Source organism: Pinus tabuliformis, chromosome 5_1 (assembly GCF_031772625.1).
Source record: "Pinus tabuliformis cultivar Carrire ecotype Pingquan chromosome 5_1, CPIR1, whole genome shotgun sequence".
Lineage (NCBI taxonomy): Eukaryota > Viridiplantae > Streptophyta > Pinopsida > Pinales > Pinaceae > Pinus > Pinus tabuliformis.
The window spans coordinates 62,364,755-62,387,815 of NC_142305.1; positions in this window are offsets into that span (position 1 = coordinate 62,364,755).

The window sequence follows — 23,061 nt, forward strand, 5'->3', positions numbered from 1 at the left end:
GCCCACTTAGTAAAATAATCAACCGCAAGGATGATATACGCATGCCCCCCGGCCGAGTGAGGGTTACAAGTAATAAAGTCGATACCCCATTTGGCGAATGGACCAACGGCAATTATAGGGTGGAGAGGAGCAGGTGGAGCGCGCATCTTGCGATCAAACACTTGACAGTTGTGGCACTTCCTGACTGCAATGATACAATCTTTAAACATAGACGGCCAGAAATAGCCAGCGCGCAACACCTTCTGAGCTGTGGCATACCCAGACATATGACCGCCACATGCTCCAGAGTGACAATCATTCAAAACCCTCTCAGCCTCTTCGTGAGTTAAACAACGTCGAAAAACTAAGTCTGCCCCCCGGCGATAAAGTGTATCTCCAATAATTTTGTATGGCTGGGATTGAAACCGAATTTTTCGACGTTCCGCTTTGGAAGCTTCAGGCCGAAAGGTTTGGGTTTGGAGATAAATGATTATATCCCCGTACCACGGATCTACAGTACTGATAAGAAACAAAGATTCGTCCGCAATGGACTCCTCTGCCACAGTCTCTGTGTCAGCACTCGGGAAATCACACATCAATTCCGCAAAAACTAAGGATTTCTTAGACTTGGACTTCTCGAACTCCAAGTCGAACTCTTGCAGGATAACAATCCATTTAGAGTACTTGCCCCCTAGCAGTTGTTTTGTCAAAATATAAATCATAGGGTTGCAATCCGAAATAACTGTAGTTTTGCGGAGAAGAATGTAGTGACGGAAACGCTGGACAGCTTGAACGGCTGCCAGGGCCAATTTCTCCACATGCGAATATTTTAGCTCAGTGGGATTCAAGGTCCTACTAAGATAATATATCACATGCTCCGCTCCGAATTCATCTTCTTGAACTAACACCATTCCAATGGTGGAATGCGAAGCTGCGAGGTATAAGAAGTAGTCTTGGTTGTAGTTGGGAGGATGCAATAACGGTGCATGGGTCAACGCGTGTTTAAGTGCATCAAAAGATTGTTGGGCAATCTCGTCCCAAAAGAATTGTGCATTCTGTTTCAACAACCGTGTAAAACCTTTAGTGACCTCGGCGTAGTTTGGGATGAATCGGCGTAAAAAGTTCGCTTTCCCTTGCAAACTTTGGAGTTGGCGCAAACTCGAAGGAGGAGGCAATTTGATGATAGCCTCGACTTTCGAGGGATCGACGCGAATGCCGGCTTTTGAAACAACAAATCCCAGCAATCGACCTGTTTCTATACAGAAAACACACTTGTGGGGATTCAACCGAATTCGATAATGCCTACACCTCATAAAGATTGCTCGTAGGTGGACAAGGTGATCAGCTCGATGTAAAGAATGAGCAGGCAAATCATCGAGATAGGGTTGCACAATGTGCTTGATGTCATGAAATGCATAAGACATCGCCCGTTGAAAAGTGGCCCCGGCATTCTTAAGCCCAAAAGGTAATTTGCAATAAGCAAATGTCCCCCATGGACAAATGAATGCCGTTTTTGGTTGGTCGGCAGGTAGAATATTGATTTGATTATAGCCCGAGAAACCATCCATGAAGGAAAACATTTCACTTCCGGCACAATCATCAATAATTTGATCGATATAAGGCGTAGGATAGTTGTCTTTTGGACAAGCTCGATTTATATCCCTATAGTCGATACAGATTCTTATTGTTCCTTGTTTCTTATTGACCGGAACAATATTCGATACCCAATCCGTTAACGGGATCGGATAAATGAAACCTGCTTTCAACAGCTTTTCGACTTCTGCTTTAATCGCAGCCGCTTTTCGAGGGTGAATTTGACGCAACCGTTGCCGGACGGGTTTAGCATCCGGGTAGGTCTTTATTTCATGAACAACAATGGCAGGATCAATTCCCGGCATTTCCTCGTAAGACCAGGCAAACACGTCGCGGAATTCTTGGAATAGGGCCTTGTAAGTTTGGATTTCTTCTTCAGTACATGCGGCACCTATATGAATGTTTTCCTCGATTCCGGGCTTCACTGAAATATCAATGGGAATAGTACGAGAAATATTCCCTAAATTCAACTCTGAATCAGAATGTTTCGTTGGATCCTGAGCGTCTTTGACATATTCAGCGGTAAAGATAGATGAAAAATCATTTTCAAATGCATCATCCTTAGGTAAAAACGAAGATCTGTGATGGAGATCTTCCCATGGTAGATCATCTACACTTAGGATTTCGCGAAGTTGTTCGTCAGATGACACGACTTCGGAAAAGTTATCCGTTCTAAGGGTGAGGTGAAAAGTGACTCTTCACTGACCACATTCATTTGGTCGACTTCGGTTGAATGAAAGTCGGTAAAAGACATGAGAGCTTCATAAGCAATTTCATATGGACTCAAAGGCATAACATCACCGAGTGAGTCTATCTCAGAGTCAGATGGGACGAACCAAGGATCATCATAAATAATGTTTTCTGATGTAATCATATGAATGTTGCAAACGAAGGATCTGCGCTGAGTGGAGGGAGAGGAAAAGTTCCCAGTAAACCGGAATCCTTAACTAAACCTACACCAACGTCCCTATAAGGGATTGTCGTTTTACCAACATGCTGGATACTCTCTGAAGAGGCTGGGTCGGATGAAAAGTATGTCAGCTGATCAATAGTCACGATCTTACCGTTATGTGGAAACTTAATTACTCTGAAGACCGATGAAACGACCGCTGTCATAGCATATGACCAACTTCGACCCAAAAGAAGGTTGTAGTCTAGAGGGGCATCAACCACTTCCACATCCAGACTAACGGTTTTACCTTCAACCCCTATAGGCAATTCTTGTAGAATACCAAACGGACGGAACCCACGGCCATCAAAGGCCTTAAGGATGGTGGGGGATTGGTTCAACGAAGGAGAACCAAGCGATCTCCAACATTGAATCGACATAATACACGTAGAAGCTCCCTCATCAATCACAGTCCGATGAATAGGCCTGTTTTTGACTATCACTGGAATTTGGAAAGCCATTTGATGGGGGAGACGTGGTGTACTATTTTCTAGATCAAAGATCATTAGGTTCGGGTCCTGAACATCGACAGCTCCGATAGCCGACAAAAGCAATTTCCGTTGTGCTGGGCATGATTGCAGCACTTCGAGTGCCGACATTGCTGAAGGTGAAACAGCTAAGTCCTCAACAATGTTGTAATTCTGGGCTGCTCTCGCATGTGGATTGAAAGCAGACCTTCGAAGTACACCCTTGGCGGGCGGCTTAATCACTAAGTCTGGGTTAGGTTTTTCGATCTGTAGTGGATCGGAACCAGGAGCTGAGGTTGATGGGTTAGAGTGAGAAGATTCTGCTTCCTTGCCATCAACAGGAGCCTTACTACCATAATCTTGCGATCGAGTCGCAATCCTCACATGAGACATCATCAAAATGGGTTCTTCACTGGCATTCGAAGAAGAACCTATCATCTTATTCTCCTGCTCTGGAAATGGATTTTTAACACAGCAGGAGTGGGAGAACCTTTGACTATTTTACAACCTCGGCCCGATGAGGGCAATCTCTCGTAAAATGATCCTCTTCACAAATAAGACAAGGATATCGAGGTTTGCGTTTTTCGTCATTGGTTTCCGACTTTTCAGTTTTCTCCTTTGGAGCCTTGTCTGCTTTAGCCTTCTTCTTTCCTTTCTTCTTTCCACCGTTTTTTGGTTTGGCCGTAGATGACTCTACAGCGTGAATGTCGGCGGTGAGTTCAGGAGAAGACTCTCCTGTCGGAGAATCAGGCAAAGTGATAATTGGAGTAGTTGAAGCCTTGGAAGACTTCTTCTTGCTCTTCGTAGTCACGATACCAATCATACCATCAGCGGCATGAGATCCCGAAGGAGCAGCAGCGATTTGATTCGACTTTGGAAGATCCGGAATCTTCTCGTGTAACGTACCCGACTGAGTGTAAACTAAGTCAAGGTATTGTGCCTGAGCAATGACTTGCTCCTCAGTAACTACTCCGGCCTTAGCGACATCTTCAGTAATCTTCGGTAATAATGATTTGACAAACCATTCAGCTAAGATTTGGTCCGGGATAAAAACTTTCACTAATCTCCTTCGACGTCTCCACTCATGAATGTGATCAGAAATATACGTGGACGTCGATTGTTTTAGTGAAGTTAATAACTCCGTGCCGTTATCGTATCTGACCGGCAACTGAAAGTGAGTTAAGAACGAGGTAGCTAACTGGCTAAAGTTGTAAAAAGAGGCCCGTGGTAACTCAATGTACCACTTGGCCGCGAGACCAATGAGTGTACGCTGGAAAAGACGTAAGCGGATGGAATCATCTGAGATAGAATTCGAAGCACACCAGAGGTGGTAAGTCATCACATGATTAGACGGATCCTCTCCAGACTTACCTTCGAACTTGGGTATATCGCTGGGCAACTTATTTGGCATTGGCGGCCAGAACTGAAGATATTGAATTGGATCGTTCGTTAGGCGCGTCAAGTCGGGTAAATCCAAAGTTGCAATAAACGGTAACTGCCGGTTAGGATCTCTAAAACTCTGGGTCACAATACCAGCCCCAGGAGGAGGATATCCAGGATAACTAGGAACAGGAGTCGCATTTGGGATATTATATCCTCCTGGAAAACCAGGATTAACCGGACCGTACTGGGGTTGTTGAGGTTGTTGATAAGTGTACCCAGGATACGGTTGATACTGGTAAACCGGTTGTTGGACAGCTTGCCCAGGTTGGTACTGTCCCTGGTACGGAGGTTGAACAAATTGAGGTTGAGTAGTCACAACCGTACTTATACCAGGCTGACCTACAGGCATCTGGACCGTGGTTTGAATCGTAGATCCAGACAACGGTAAAGATGTCTGAGGTGTGGTAACAGGGACAGTAGAAACTGGAGCCGTCGATACTCCAGAAGTAAGTATGGTAGATGTAGCGGTAGTTGCAGCAGCCGTTTGAGATGGAGTACTAGGTGCAATTGACGGCTGAGTAACTACCGAAGCTACAGAAGTTTGAACATTTGGCTGGACAGTTGCGGTTGCTGGGTTGGACCAGAAACTACGGGTTGTCCAGCTTGAGGAACCATCTGTACACTTGGCTGCAACACCTGTTGACCCTGTGATGGATCCCATACTAACATTCCAGGGTACTGACCCGTAACAGGTTGAGGATACTGAGATCCATAACCAGATTGAGGGTAGGATTGATAATTGTAAGGTGCAGTTCCCATACTTGGAACATATGACTGACCTTGAGGCGGTTGATAACCTTGACTTGAGTATTGACCTTGAGGTTGATAACCTTGAGGTAAATACTGATACTGGGGTTGACCTTGACCTTGAGGTTGGTACCCTTGAGGTTGATAACCTTGGGGTTGATACCCTTGAGGTTGCCATCCTTGGGGTTGCCATCCTTGAGGTTGATATTGATACTGAGGTTGACCTTGGGGTACATATTGAGGCTGAGGTTGACCTTGAGGCAAGTATTGCACCATAGGTACATACTGACTTTGAGGTTGCCCCCCAGACACGATTTGTGTACCTTGAGGTTGCCCCCCAGGCGTTAACTGCGGTTGCCCCCCAGGCGGTAATTGGCCACCTTGAGGTTGGAAACGGGAACTGAACCTGACATCATGTAAATGTCTCCTACACCCAATGGTATATTACCACTGTTTCCAGCAAATAACCCATGATCAACGGTTGAGGAGATGCCCGCAAAGGTACCAGAAAGTGACTGATACCCAGTGGGAACAGAAGGACCGCCGTGTAAAAAAGATTCAGGACTTTGTGTAAACACGAACGACTGACCAGACATATTTACAGGAGTATGAATACCTCCAGGTGGAAAAGGAGTACGAGGTGTAGAAAAACCGACTGAGTTGTCTAAAAAATTGGTTAACGCAAGGTACCAAGAGTACTTCTAGGAGGACTGTAAAAGATGGATTCACGCTCCCTTAGATCAATAGTAAGTTGACCTTCAAGGTGAGAGACACCTATATCTTCTTCTGGAGCAAGTTCTTCTATAGCAATCAAACCAGAAGGTAGATTTTGGTGATAATTCTTTCTATTCTCGGTGAATCAGGGACACTAGAAGTTGGAGTAACAGGTTCGGAAATTTCAGGTTCTTCGCCTGTTTCACTGGCAGATGAAAAACTACCAGCAAGCTCGGAAACTGTAACAGTTTCGGGATTGTAACCTGTTTCTAAACTTTGGTAATCTGGATGGACTACCAAGGAAGATTCTCCTTCTTCAGGTGAACCTACTCTACTGTCACTAGGAGGAGTTACAAGGACCTTTAACCCTTCTACTGACCCGGAATGTCTTCAGGAGATTCACCCCGCGATTTACGGAGTTTTCTTAACAAATCTATTCCGGTAACAATCTCAGGAGACTTGCCCCGAAGTCGACGGGACTGTCTCGGTAATTCCGCCACAATTAAAGATTTTTAACTACAACACACGAAAACAAAGTAAAAATTTCAAATCAAACCACCTAAAGTCTTCTAAAGAAGCAAACAAATTTGAAGCACACGCCTAAAGAATCTAGAGCGTCAAACCAAACACAAACAGTAGTCTTCCGGACCAAAAGCGCTAGTTGGTGATTAGGCCCAACCTCGCAGGATTCAGTACAGAAATGGCGGGTGGAACAGTTACCCCGGCAACCTGCTTAATGAATAGACCGGCACAAGTTCCTCCACTTTAACCGTCTCGAAGTGAAGTGAACCCCCCGGAAAATCCAAGTGAGTATAACCGACGTCTGCTCCAGGTACAGTGGGACCTTCCCTCCACCGTCACCTCGGTAGAACCCTAAAGATTATGGTCACTAAAGTTACCAATCACAACAATTACACCTGGGGGAACAGTCTAAACTCCGACAGCACGCAAGGGCAGAGTAACAAGCTCAATCCCCTTACCGGCTCCTTGACAATAATCCAAGGTTTACCGATAAGTGACCCCTGGCTCCTCGACAATGGTTAATCCGAGGTTTACCGTTTGTAATACGTACTGTCTGGCGTCGTTCCCAACGAGGGGGGAATGATCCCCTCACTGGTTCGGACACGAGCTCGTGCTTCTCCTTTAAGAGGAGCTTTCCCAGAGTGCAACTGAAACAATTGGATTTAATCTACTCAAGATAAACTATCTGTTTGGTTTTGTAGTCTTGGAGAGTTAAGTACTCACCTACTCCAAGACCCTAGCCTAAGCTATGTTGGTGTTTCAGAGCCCTAGAAAAATAAAAATTACTAGATTGATTTTAATTTAAGCGTTACTTTTAAGGTTGTTTCTTAAGTCAAAAGGTGATGGAAGTGAAACCAGTGGTGTGTTGACTCGACTCGAAACCACTACAAAATGCACCTAGGATGATTTACCCACTACTTTACTTTTTCGATGAATTGCTTAACTAAAAAGTTGAGAGAATGCAATCTTTATAAAAGCAACTTCTTAATTGAAGACAATCAAAGAAACAATTCGTTTGTCTTTTCCAAGCATAAAAACATGACCGCTCTTTACATGCACGAAAAAACTCTTTTCCTCTTTAAAAAACAAAAAGCTACTTGAAACAAGACTTTTAAAGAAGATGTTTTTGTATTTTTCTTTTATTAAAGCAAATAAATCTAATATAACCAAAAATCAATCTTAACAACTATTAAAATCTACGAAAATTCACTCATAAGCAAACTAAAAGGTAAATTTACTCTAAGCAATCTTAACGAGGCCAAAACCAACAATGATTATTCTAAGGTGTTTTACTTGATCACAATCAAATCAAGGACTAGCTTATTGCAGAACCAAAAACTAGTCAAAACAAAACTCTAATCTTTTTGTTCTTTGTAAAATGGAAATCAACACTTTATAAACAAGTAATTCGAAATTTGACCCAAAACAACTTAAATGGCAAGCTGCTCACACAAGGAGACTTTACGACAGGCCCGACTTCTAAGAAGGCTGACTAACCAGAGAGATCTAAGGCTGGACAACTTTCTACCGTCAAAGTCACTACAGGACCTATTGAAAAATCAAACCCTAGGCCTAAACTTCGTTGAAATCCACTAAAACACTCAAAGCTCACAAAACAAGTTCAGGTGAAAATTTTGACAGGGTACTAAAGGATCTGGGCAGAAAACACTAAGAAAAATCAAAATCTAAAAGCAATTAAAGCAAAAAATGGAATTTTCCTAAATTTTACAGGAAGACGCAGGCAACCCGTTATAACAGGTGCGGGCCCGCTCTGTGCAAACGGCAACAGCGCGTCCAAAGACGCACTGTGCAGTACTCAGAGGGTGCGTCCTTCTGGAAAAGTTAAGAAAAACCAAATCTAACTAAATCTAAAGCTAAGCCACCCAAATACTAATTCTCACAGTCAAAAACCAGAAAATAAAAATGATTTTCTCAGAGCAAAGTTCACACAAAGGAAAAGACTTTCTCATTAATGGATTCCCCAGCGGAGTCGCCAATTTGTCGTGGCGGAAAAAGTTGTTTGTGCGGACACAACTGACCTCCCTAGGAGTCTAAACTCTCTAGCGACAAACAAGACAAAATGGAGTGATCTTTCTCTAAATATACCTTTTAAAACATGAAAACTACAAGTGTTTAGGCTTACCTTATTCCAAAACGCTGTTGTTGTAGTCCGTCCTTGCCGATCCGGATGAGCTCCTCCTTCAAGTCAATTCCTGCAACCACAAACAATCAAACAATTACCAAGCACTTGCATTTCATATAATAAAACATATATTCAACATGCAGACCAAGGAACACATGAAATAACTCATTAACACAAGCTATTGAGAAAAATAAACCAGTTTGTATTAATAACGAAACAAAGAAACTCTTACAACCTGGCCGTGGTGTTGTGCAAGTTCCTCCCAGGGTCCATCAAGGGTTTTCCTCTACTTTGACAAAGCTCACCCACTTCCAAGTAGAATCAAGCAAAGACAATCTCTCCTCACAAGGTTCTAAATGGGAGTCCTAATTCCTGCAGCATTTACCCAAAGAAAATGTATAGCTCCAACCTCTCCTCCCTCTGGCTCAATGTCTTTATTTATAGTGTTGTAAAGAGGTTATTCAGGTCCACCATCAATGGGATAATCCCCCTCTTTGGGTGGGATAGCTCCCTTATTGATGGGATAAGTTCCTCCTTAATAGGGATACATGAACCAACTGGAGGCGCATCCATTTCATCAAACCGACCTCTAGAAAGTTCTAGAAGTAACCACAAGTAACTTTTTTAAGATGAAACTCGCGCATTTTGCCTTTTACAGAAGGACGCACCTGTCCCTTAACATACAGAGCGTCCAAGGACGCAACTTTTGTGAACATTGTGAGCGTCCCCGCAGGTAAGGCTAGAGAGAACCTGCGACCCCAGAGATAAACACATTTTTTACAAGACTTTCTCTCTTCTTTGAGTTTGAGATGGATAGCAGAGGCATAAGACTTGCCTAAGAGGGTAGCATGACTGTTGATTTGAGCCATACTAACTGTAAGTAGTCATGGTGACATTTTTTAGTGTAACACCCATGTTGAAGAAAAATAAACATGAATGTTGAAGGGAGTAGCACTGACCAAGACACACTATCTAGTGACCAAATTGTATTTTAAAAACCTAATGAAATGATAAAATTTTCTTTTGAAACCCTAACAAAAACCTTGTAAGAGCATATTTAATCACCAATGTCTGGCAAGAATGATTGACACTAATAGAAAGGATAAAGGATTTTTTTTTCCAAAACAATTGAAAAAATGAAGAAATCTGTGAAAAATTAGAAGAATAAGTTGTGCTTTTGAAAGGAGAATTAGAATAGCTCAATCAAGTCTTAAAACTCCTTAAAGGGTATGAGTCATTATATCGCATCCTCAGCCTCCAAAAACATCCTCTCATGAAAACAAGTCTTGGTTTAGGAAGATTGTGAGATATCCAAAGATAAATATATCTCAAGAACACTAGATAGATAAAATCCTAAGAGTCATGCACATACGTTCCTTCGATCCAACATCAATTAAATTAAATATTCCAAGCAAGTAATGAATAAAATGAAGCATGTTCATTTCAACATCTCAAATGACACTAAGAAAGACACTAGAAATCAGCAAGATGTATTTGGGCCGAGTAAAAAAATGATCCATGAGGGAGGTATAATATGCAACATGATAGGAAATCTTCTCAAGGGGTCAACAAGCAATAACATAAGTAAAAAATTAGCAAAGAGTTGAAAATCTTCTAAGGAAAATTTCTAGAAGATATGCCTCACCAAGACAACTTAATGCAATCAAGTATCAACATATCTCTATTGTTCATTGTTTGTCATGCTTGAATTTTGGTCATAAAGTAATGGATTGCAGAGCCTATGCTGTAAATGATTATGCCAGGTATAGAGGATTCTATTAAACTTCAGGAAAAAATACTTGTGAAATCAAATTAGAATTTATGACAACAATCATATGGGCCATATTCAAACCCAATTTAAAATGTTTCAAGTGTAACCAGGAAGGTCATTAAACATGTGACTGTAAATCAATTTGAAATGGTACAACGGAGGACTCTCTATTAACTAAAGAACAAACACTAATTCATGGAAAGTAAAAGAGGAATAACCAAGGTTAGATCTGACCTCTCAGATCTAATCCATTGGTGAAGGCTTCTTCAAAGATCATAAATGTTAGGCATGGAAATTAAAGAAGCAAAATTATGGAGGATAAATTGATCTGAAATCACTCGTAAATGACCATAGAGAAATAATGAAGGTATTACAGACTCAAGTGTTGGGGTGTGCCTATGTTATTTTATGCAACAGATTGATAAGAATACGAAATACACAGACACTGAAGCAGTAAGAGAACATAGTAAGCAATCACATAAATAGAACAAATTTAATAAGGAGTTCACCCAATCCTCGTGGGCTACATCTCCTTATCCAGCCTTCAATGGTGGCCTTTCTATTGTGTCTTAAAGCAGAGTTTTTACAATCAAGAGCTCAATTTGAGTCTCACTTTAATAGATGATGATCCGTAGGATTGTACTTGGATTCCCCAAGTCTCTAGAGTACACAAACTCCCCTTACTGTAACTCAACCTCAACTGGGCTTAGTAGTATGAGTCTAATTTAGTACTAAATACCTAACAGGTATACACAGAGGAATTGCTTGAACCTCTCAAGCCTTCTCTGGAGTTCACAGACTCCTGGACTCTCTCTGTCTCTATCTACTCGATGTTGCCTTTGCTCTGCAAGTCAGCTCGGCTTCTCTGTTCTCTGCAATTCACTTCTTTCTTTCCTCTCAGCTTTATATTTATGTTTCTCTGCCTCTTCTCCTGTCTACTTTCTCTATCTATTCGTGGCTTAAAGCTAATCTACTCCCTGATTGTTTGTTTCTACTTCCCGGCTCTTTGGATCACCTACCTCTGTCTATTGGAATTCCCCTGCTCGGTGTCATCATCACTGTAACGCTTCAGAAAGAGGTGGCCTCCTATTTCCTCACGAACTGAGTGTCAATTCTCTTTGAACCGTCGTTATTTCCGTTGCTCCAAGATTGCCTACAAAATAGATTCCCCTGCCAACTCATGTCAGATCTCAAATCTTATCCACCTCAGCATATTTCCCTGTCGAATCCGGCCACCCATCAGATTTCTTCTCTACCATTGATATGGGGCCTCCAGATCCTACGGTCTCCATCAATATCATGCGATTAAGTAGCATGACCGTTACCTGCGCAATGTGAGTGATTTTCTCTCTCATCTGCTTGACGTGTGTCACCCAGTGTATGGCACCGTGCAGGACTCAGTCGAACCTACTTACCGCTTGAAGCCCTTCTGATATCCTATCGGTTTTAGCATAGGGCCTACCTTCTGATGGAATCAACGGTTTCCATATGGTTCTATGCTTTTCCTTGTGACCAAGCACTTGAGGCTTTCCTTCGCTGAGGGGGATGCCCTGTGATATGTGATTATCAGAAACTGCCTTTGTTTTTGGATTTGACCTCTCGTTTGTCAATTTGTTCCAGTGCGTGGTCACCATGGGCCAACGATCTGCGCGCTTTGACCAAAGGTCCTTGTTGTTCTGTGCTGGCCATAAATTGCCATTTTTTAGAGCTAATTTATGATAAGCTTCGACTTCCATAATGCTTTGAAACTTCAGTATGAGTTTTACAGAGTTCAGGGAACTTTAAGAGTGTTTAAGGATCCAATTTGGATCACGACCTTCCCACTAAAAAAGCTTTTGGACCACCAAAAGTTGGTTTTCAAGCATCGACTAAGTGAGGGTATAGATGTCTCACTTGTCCAATCTCTATCCATTTTGCATTGCTTTGCTTTGTGTTAGCTACCTATACTAATAGGTTTCATATTTCATGATTGGCAGTGAAAAGGTCCAAATATGCTCTGCTTTGATGATTCAAAGATCACATATTTCCAAGAGAGTACAATCTATGCTTATGGCTTGATATAGACTCAGATTTTGATGGATGGTCCAACAGTCTAATCTGGATCATGCCATGTTTTGAATTTTCAGTTGTAGAATAGAGAAAGAAGTCTGTCCAAACTGTTTAATCTTGGCAGACAAGTAGTTTAGGTAGAGAAGAAAATGCTCCCAACAACTTAATCTGGGACCTTGGAAGAAATAAGGGTAGAAGTAGATAGAAAAACAAAAGAAAAAGCCAAAGAAAAGAAAAGGCAAGTAAGGGTCTGCGAGTCCAAGTGCACCCTCCAAGAAGAAGTAAAAAATGCTAGGCAAATAGATGGGTAGGCAGTTGGGGTTGCAGAAAGGTCATTTCTTATAAGTTGCATGTGTGCTAACTTTGTTTACCAAAGCAAAATCAATGAATTAAGAAGGTGTTATTCTTCATCAAGTTGCAGCAAGCAAGAAGCATGTCTAACCTCCCTTCTTCCCCTTTTCCATTTCATTACTAACACTCCCTCATCAGTTGAGATTCATGGAAGAAATTATGGTTTCATGGTGGTTCTTAATCTTTTTAGAAGCCACATTTCTTGTCTAAAATTCTTTTCATTTTGATCTACTCTCTAAAACTAAGTAAGTTTCAAATAAACTTAGTGATTTCCCCCCTCATTCACATTTTCCCCCATATTAACTCTAACTCTATTATGTAATTCCCCTATGTTACCCTTTCCCTACTATTATTAACACCATGGTGTATAAACCCCAAAATTTTGTATAAATATCCCTCCCCTTGGCATTATAGCCAATAAATCCTCTGTCAGGGATCAAATTGGCATCTGGTCACTTTGATGAACCTAAACCTCACCCCTCTCCCTTCTTTCAAATCATTCCACCCATTAAACCTTCGTTTGTAAAGAAAAACCTTATAAAAGCCCCCTCCTACCCATAAACCCCTTTGAAATTGTGAAATAACCCAAAAACCCACCTTTTGGCGCTTATCCAAAGTTTCGGCGCGTATGTTTGATTTTTTAAAATACATTGAAAAGCCTTACAAAACCCCATATCCTAATGTTTTCCGCCGGGCGCATATTCCAAAACAAATAATAAATTAATCCCGCCCCCCATCCGTATTGTCCGATCAGATTACCCTTCCGTCAACCGTCGGATCGGACCCATGTGATCCGACGGCCCTCGTTCGTATCGGAGCGGCCCCGACGTCCGACAGATACCTTCCGATATCTGTCAGAAGGTGATGTCAGGTGCCCGCCACGTGCCTTCCCCACAATGCATCGAAGGTACGCCTGACAGATTCCACCTCCGTAGCTATAGCGGTGCGATACAAAACCGCTAACCGTTTCCGGTTTCAGTCAATCCGCTCATCCAACGTCATCCCCACGTCATTGCCACCCCGCCATCGCATCAACCTTTTTGTTCGCCCCCGTGCCAATCTGTCTGCCACCGCATCATCTCCGTGGTCCAATAGCAGCTCGCCACCCCACCCGATGACATCATGCTGACGTCATCCGACTTCGACCCCACCCGATGATGTCATGCTGACGTCATCCCAAAAACGCGCCAATATTGCCAAAAATCCATTTTTAGGCCAAAATCTCGTGTTTTTTCCACTTTTGGCAAAAAACACTACTGTTACTTATGCATGTTGTTCACGTCCAAACTAGCACCAGCCTGCTAAATTCGATTCCGAGACCGCCAGAGCCTCCATTGCACCTGCATTTGCAACTCTTGCCGACGAATTCACCAGGCATTCTTCAAAATCATCCCATAAACCTGGTTTTATCCATAATTCCACAAATAAACTATTAACAGACTTTAAAACTCTGTTTTCACCGTTAAACGCACTGTGACATGCACTTATATCCAGCCAGTGAAGCCATTAAACTCCTGCAGGGCCGCATTTGACAAATTAAGTTGAAATTCGCAGCTAGTTTGCGCAGTCGTGAACTAGGAACCTTAACTGACCAAGTTCATCACAGAAAACACTTTGCTCAGTCCTGCTACTGTTTTATCAGTCCTTTAAGCATTATTTCAATTGCTGCAACTGTCTCACTCACTCTCTGTTCCATACAATTCACATTTCTCCCTCAAAGAAAACTCTTTGGGTTGCTCTGCATAGCAACTCTATTCATAAATCCTAGGAGAAGTCATGGATCCACCAGTGGCTCCAATAGCATTAAACATTGCTCCATTAAATGCCCCTCAGAGACGATTGGAATGGCAGTCTCTGGCAGACATGGACTATCAGATCTCAGAGGAAATACTGATGGGTACTAAGTTCCACATCCACCTGCTCAATGAACTGAAGGCTAAGCATGAGGCTGGAACGGATGTGCTGGGCATATGGAGCTCATTCCTCCCTATTTTCAAGCTCCCTCAGGTTAACCAATTCCCTGAGTTGATCCATCTGTGTGCTGAAAATTATGACCCCACTCAGAGGGCAGTTCTTGACCCTTCAGGATCAGTGGTGTTTTATGTCACCCCAGAAGCTATCAAGGATATGCTCTGCTTCAGGACTGAGAAGAAACTGGTCCCTCTATCACTTGTAGGCCTGATAAATCGAGGAGCCAGAATGACAGATGCTCAGGTCACCAAACTAAACCAGCTGTATATTGGCTCTGACTCTGTGAAGTATCCTCCTATTAATCAAGTATACCTCAACCAACTGGGCAGAGATCTAGCTGACATGATTAGTCCCATTTTGGGCTACAACTCCATTGAGTTCGTTGATCAAACTGTGCTGGTAATCATGCTCATGTTTGCTCCTGGCAAGTCTCCTATCTGCTATGACTATGCCACCTATATAGCAGACAAAATACATGAGCAACTAATGAACCTGGCAAGAGAAAGAGTGTTCAGGTATACCTCCTACATTTACCACTTGATCTTATATCATCAACATCAGAAATTCTCTTTTCCAATCAAAAGAGAGGATGCCCAAGGAAATCCAAGATCAGTGGTCTATTGGTCATCTGTTTTCCACTATAGAGGTGAAACTCCATACACCTATTGTGAGTTCATAGATCAGTTCATTCACCCAGCTATGTCAATGATGATGGGCTCACCTCCTCCGAGACTCACAGATGAAATGCAAAGGATCCTGCAGCTATCCAAATCATACAGCATTGGGGACTGGTACTTTTACCAGCACCACACCGTCATCAGGATGTATGGGTGTGAACTGCCTCCCTACAGACTACCCAGATATGTGCCTATGAGGCTATTTTCCCTAGAATACTTCAGGCAGTTTGGCAACGTTGATGTGCTTCACTTTTCAGGCAAAGGCAAGAAAGCACAGTTGAAAGTCAGGAACCAACTGGGCCACTTTGTCTATAACCAAAGGGAGGAAGGTTGGAAAGAAGCAGACAGGATGCTTCAGTCCCTTGGCCTTCAAACTAGTTTCCTCTGGAAACCTTATGACCCCAACCACTTCATCACTTTGAGAAGGCTCAGATATAGGCTCTCTAGCTATGATCATCTAAAAATCCCTCACATTGAAAAACATGCTAACCAAGCAAAATGGAGGAGAGGAACCCTAGAAGAGCCGGTTACACAAGAAGAGCTGAATCAAAGAGCAGTGAGGAATCTTAAAAAGATGGCTAACCTTGAACTTTGTTCACAGGTGTTTTCACTGCCAAGCACACAAGTGGGAGCAGTTGCATCCTCCTCGACTGCAAATCAGCAAGCACCCAAAGCCACTGAAGATATATTGGGCAAGGGCAAGGAAAAAGAGATGGATACTGAACAACCACTGCATGAGAAGGTGCAGCAACAGCAGCGACAGGTACAACAACAACAACAACAGGAATTACAACAAGAAGAAGGGCAGCATAATAAAGAGCAACCCTTACAGCAAGAAGGGGCAGTTGAAGCCCAAATTTCCACAGAACAGCAGGCACAAAATACAGTGCCTCCTAGGCAAGAAACATCAGTTGATGCCTCAATCCTCCAAACTCCACAAAAGGAGGATACTAGCAGAAAAAGGGACAGAGAGACTCCTTTGACCACATCAGAAAGTCATGGTGAGAAAAGACAGAGAATGAACCCTTTCTCGGATGAGGAAATGCCAACAGGGCAGTCTCTGGGCATGGGCCCACCTAGCAGGGAAGTATCTGCAAGTTCCTTCCAAGGGGAACAGAACAGAACTGTGGGAGGAGAAGTCAGCTCCTCTAGCCAGCAGAGGGAGGGTGAACTGAGCATCAAACGGCAGTTCATAGACATAAAGAAAAGGAGTGAGCCCATAAAAATACAACTCTATAATCATTTGCTGAAGATGGCTCCCACCAACCAGCAAAGACTGATGTCTGCTTTTGATGTCAGTGAAGGCAAGATGATCATGAGTCATTTCTTACCAGCTGTAGCACAGCCCCAAACTCATGCAGATTATATAAGGACCAATCTTGAGGTCCTTGCCAAAGACATCCACCCAATGGATAAAATTGAGTTGCACAAACAAACAGGTGAGATGGTCTATGCCTCCTTGGCAGACAAAACCTTGGACAACTACAGGCTGGAAAATAGCCTTAATAATACAGCTGCCCAACTTGAGTTGGAAAGGGCATCATCACAGGCTAAGGACAACAGAATTAGGTCCTTAGAAGATATAATTATTGAAATTGGGCATGATCCCAAAGATATCAAGGGCATCCAGGAGATATTGAAGTTAAGGGATGCAGACATGGCTGCTTTGAAGAAAAAGATAAAAATGCCAGCCACAATTCACCCTCAAACAGATGAGGTTTCCCAGCAGAGGCATGATAAGGAAGCCACAGATTTACTGGTGTCTCTCTATAAACAGCTCATCCAGGCACAAGAAAAGCTGGGAGAATCAGAGGCTGCACAGGCAGCATTACAGGCAGCTTTGAAACAAAGAGAAGAAGGACAGACCTCCCAGCCTCCTCCTGAAGTAATAAATCTTGAGGAAACTGCTCCACCTACTGTTCCTCCTCCTCAACAGCCAGAACAAGCAGCAACATCCACCTCAGCAGCACCACCAGCAACAGAGCAGGCCCCAAGCCTGGACATGCAAAAGCTGAGGAATGAGATCCAGGCCCTGGAAGCCCAAATGACAGAGCTGAATGAGACCAGGGATAAATTGGCCAAAGTGAATGACAGATATGATAAATCCAAGCAGTCTGTGGCAGAAAAGGGTAGGGAGATAAAAGCCCTCAAAGATAAAATCAAAGAGCTAGAAAATGAGCTCAAATTAGATAAGGTGGTGGCTGAGCTTAAAATAGTGCTGTGGGATAACATTGGTCAATCTATCAATGAGCAATGGAAATATATTGAAACCATCCATGAGCAGTTGGACCTCATTCCAAAAGCACACACTGAAATTCAGAGAGCAAGAGCTGCTCTAAGCAATATGCCTGAGATAGCCACCAGGATGATCAATGTGCTTAACAATAGGACAAGCACTCAGTTGGCTGCCATGGGAATTCCAAACAGAACTGAGCACATTCAGTTGATCAAAAGGGTTCTCACACTGAGAAACTTAGTGCAGACATTGGAAAGAAGAACCCAGGATATGCAGACTGAGGTGAACAGATTTTTGGAGAAATTTCAGGTGTTAGAAAACAGAGGGCTCCCTAGCTTACTGAACAGCGCAGGGAGATTGTTCACACATGACCAGTATGCCAAAAGGGTCAACACATTTTCCACTATTCAGATCAACGAGAAGCCCAGCACCTCAGAGGAAACAGGGCCAGCCACAGGACAGACTCTCTATAACAGAGTAGAGAATCTATTTTTTATAATGAATGAAATCAAACACCTGTTTGAGGCCCCTCCCAATTTTTATAAGTATACAGAGGCAGAAGAGACTATAGATGCAATCCTCAGGCATCAATTACCTACACATGACTGGTGGACCAAAGCAATACAAACAATTTTGTAAACAGTGAGCCATTCACCAAATTTTGTTTATAAAAATATGAAATGTTATGCAAAGCACAGTTTAATAAAATCAGCATACAAAGGAAAGATGAAAGGCTGAGCCAACTCAGCAGGGCTATTCGGTCGCCACAGCAGCAAGCACAGTCACAGGTGGCAGGGCTGAGAAGATACAGCGCAGCAAACGTAAAGGCACATTTTCCAGCATTAAAGCAAAGCGTTCCAACCGACTCAGTGACCTCCAAAGGTCAAAATATCCTCTGACAGACTTAAAGAGCAGTTATGTTGCATTCAAAGCTGTAATAACTTCTTTTCTACTTTTCTGTACGAAGTAATGAAGATATTTCTCTCTCAGATGACTCAATGCCTGAGATATTTTGTATAAACATTTCTATAAAGTCCCCTTCGCATGTTTTTGCAAAGGGTTGTTGTTGATTTCTCCTGAAGAAGTTCTTATGCTGTAATCCTTTCAGAAGTTTAATAAAGAAAGTGATGGAATTTCTCGGATTTCTGAAGTGTTGAATGCGTTCTGGTGTCTGTTGAAAACTGCAGGATTCCTGTGTACTTCAAAATACAATAAGTTTCTGTAACTCTCTTTGTTATGTGCTTTAATCTTTTACAACCCATATATGTTTCTAATTTCTAAGCGTTTAGCAACAAGGAAAAAGAATAACCTTCAGGACTTATTCAAGGAATACCCTGAGTTCAATCTGTGTTGTTAATGAATGTTTTTCTTCAGCTGTAATCTTGATAAGTGTAATTCTTAATTGCTGCACTTTCAGAATATATCTTTCACAGTGAGCTTTGTTTCAGGAATTCAAGTTTGCTCCTGTGCAACATGTTTCACTTTCACATCACCAGCTTAATAGAGAATTCTTAATTGCTTTCTGTTGGCTGACCATGCTTCACCCCTTAAGTTTAAATTTGTTTGTTTAAGATACACAATAGGCCCTGCAGTCCGAACATCACCAAACCTGCATTTCAAAGCATTTCACAACTCCAGACTCCATTGCCCAATGATATACTATTCTCTGAACACTACACCTTAAGCCCTGAAAGAAGTCCTTCAACCAAAACATAAACCAAAAACCTGAGCATAATAACTAGCCTAAAACACCATCAAAACAGAGACAAGTTATAAAGAGAGAGCCCTCTCTGATTACAGTGTGGCTAGGCACTGTAATCCAAAGATTGGTTAGTGGTTACCCCGGCCGTATTCCCTTGGGAGTCATAGGGAACAACCTGGGTGTTAACATAATTGGCGACTCCACTGGGGACTTCTTAGGATTTTCCAATTTCTATACATCTCTCAAAGCTGCAAATCAAGCCTGAAATCAGTCAGGAGGCCTTTAAAACTGTTCCTGTATCACATGGACAGCCTTAGGGAAGAGCTTTTTCAGTAAGTCTTCATCTCAGCTTTGAAATATATATAGCCATTCCAAAATCTTTATCCAGTCCTTACAAATATAAAAAACTTCCTATAAAATCCTAAAAAACAGTTAGAAGTTGGCTCCCAAGAAAAATCCACAGCATACTAGGGCAAATCCTGACCCTAATCCACCCATCATTGTTGATAATCCAAATACCATCCCTAGAAACATTAAGAGGCAGCAAAGGCAGGAGCAGCCTGCTGATTTAACCTCAGATTCAGATCATCCCAGCCTTATCTCTTCTCCATGCAAGGTCCTTTTCCGGTCTACCCCTAGTTCCCCTAGTTCACCATCCACATCTCAAAGTCCTCCTCTCACATCTTCATCCACTGCACATATCCCCTTGACCAACACTGTAGGTTCACCCTTACCTATTACCCCTGTAGTACCCACTGTTCCTATTATCCCAGCTGTCCCTGTTAATCCTCTAAACCCTGTAAATATGGCTAACAGATATGCACCCTTGCAGATACCAGCTAATGCTGCAGCTCTACCCCAAGATTACCAAACCAAAATCTCATATTTTGACTCCAATGGCCCTCTGACAGCTGTCCAGCATGCTAAGAGGATGCAAGACCATTTTGAGACTTATGAAATAGATGATGACAGTGTGAGGATGAGGATGTTTGTTCAAAGCCTAACTGGGGATGTAAGAACTTGGTTTAGATCCCTGAATGCAAATTCCATCACAACCCCTGATGAACTGTATCAAGCCTTTACTAGTAGATGGGAGAAGAAGAAAGATCCTCTGCACATACTTGGGGAATATGACACTATCAAAAGAGGTCCCCAAGAGACTGTTTTGGAGTATTGTGCAAGATTTAACAATGTATATAACGCGATCCCACAAAATTTAAGACCTCCTCCTGATTTAGCCTTGTACAAATTCCCTGATGGTTTTGACCCTGACATGGCCTATCAGTTGAAGGAAAGAGATCCTCAATCCCTTGCAGAGGCCCAAAGGGTTGTTGTTACAGTGGAAGCCAACCTAATTGCCAAAAGAAACAGGGCAAGGTTGGAAAAGAGGACTGTTTTCAAAGAGGAACCCTCTGCCTTTGATCAAAAGCTAGATGCAATTCTCACTGGAATGAAAAGATTGGGTGATAGAGTGGAATCGGTTGAAAGAAAATCATCATGGGAAGCACCACAAAACAACCCTCCTAGGAATCCAAATTTTAGGAGAACTCAAAACCCAAATGTTGGCAAGGCCAGTGCTGACCAAGACATAAGACCCCCTTTTCAAGAAAATTATGCAGAAACTTCCACATCAACAGAGCCCAATGAAGATCCTGAGATTAATTTAATGGGTCTAGATGGTGAAAGTCAAGTTTTCTTAACACAAGAAGATCATGAGGATGATGAAATCAAACTGTTCCAAACTAAATCAGGTGAATCCTTTGACTTTAAACAAGGCTATGACACTGCTGTCTATGAAGTCCATAAACAATACAAGCTGAGGAGCAGAACTGTGAATGTAAACCAGCCTGAAAAGATAAAGGATAATCAACAGCCTGAAAGAGTCATAGTCACAGAACCTAATGACAAAATAAATTCACCTGCAGAAGAAGTGATTATTGTAGAGATCACTGAACCACTGTCCTTAAAACAGCAGCCTGTGGCCACTTCACCTTCTCAACCTAATTTAAATGATACTCCCCAAGAGATGAGTAAAAGAGGCAAGTCCCAAAGTCAAGATAAAAATCAAGAAGAAGATTTAATAAACAAGGAAAGGACTGTTATCCATAACCCCAAGACCCAATCTGAAAAACCCTTTGACCTAGAAACTGAAATTGGCAAACTAAAGATAGCAATTCCTCTCTCAGAACTAGCCAAGCATGACATCTATAAACTACAGATCAAGAAGTCCCTTCAACTCACTAGCAACAAAGATGATGTTAATGTGTTGGATGATACCCCAGAATTACTGTTTGGCCCAGAAGTGGATGGAAAAACGGTAGTCACAGGGGTATTACCTTTCTATGTCAGTTTACATATTCATGATAAAATATTACATAATGCAATGTTTGACTCAGGTGCCTCTCACAATCTCATGCCAAAAGCAGTCATGGAGAGATTGAATCTAGATATAACAAGACCATACAAAGACCTGTTTTCCTTTGACTCCAGCCAAGTCAAGTGTCTGGGTCTCATAAAAGATTTATGTGTGTCTCTGGTTCAATACCCAAACAAGACAATCCTAATGGATGTGGTAGTTGCTGATATTCCACCTAAGTATGGGATGCTGTTATCAAGATCTTGGGGAGCTAAACTCCAAGGTTCCCTGCAATTAGACATGTCATATGCCACCATCTCTGTTTTTGGGCAACCAAAAAGACTGTACAGAGAAACACTCATGAAATACATGGTCAGCAGTGAAGAAAAGCCTCAAAACTTTCCCATATATGTTGTCCATTCAGACATAGACTCATACATTCTCTTCAATGACAACACAACTCCCTCAAAAGGTGAGGTTGAAACCAAGATACTCATACAGGAGAAAGACTCCAATGAAACAACAGTCAATCAAACACTAGATACCGCTGCTGTTCTAAATATCAAGCATACCCTATCAAATGATGAAACTGTCCTAGAAGACAAGCTAGATGAAAAACCACAACTTCTACTCACATTACCAGCCCATGAACAGGTCATTAAATCTCCTTCCCAACAGGATATTCTATGGTTCCTTGAATTTGATGGCTCAGTCAACAAGTTAGGGGCAGGAGCTGGAGTTTGGGTACACAACAAAGAAAATAGTCATGCGGAAGGCAGAGCCTATAGATTGAACTTCAGATGTACTAATAACATGGCAGAGTATGAAGCTCTTTTACTAGGCCTCAAGTTAGTAAAGTTCTTACAAGCTGCCAGGGTTTCAATCATGGGTGATTCAGATTTAGTTATTCAACAAGTAAAGGGAAACTTTGTCACCAATGACAAAAGACTAAGGACTTATAGGTCTGCTGTTGCTGAGGTACTAAACTTTTTTTCTGAATTCCAAATCACTAAAATTCCTAGAACCCACAATCTGCATGCTCATAGTTTAGCCACATTTGCAAGTACATGCAAGCTGCCTTTTGAGCCCCATCATTGTTTTACAGCTGAGGTAAAACACAGACCCTCCATTCCAAACAATGTTAATGATTGGCAAGTATTTGAGGATGACAAGCAAATAAACCATTTTTTAACTCTACAACAAGAATTTGCAGGATTAAATATTGACACTGATACAGCAAGTCAATCACAAATACTTGATACAGCAAGTCAATCACAAATACTTGATACAGCAAGTCAATCACAAATACTTGATACAGCAAGTCAATCACAAATACTTGATACAGCAAGTCCATCACAAATACAGTTTCAGAAAACTACTCACCCAATATC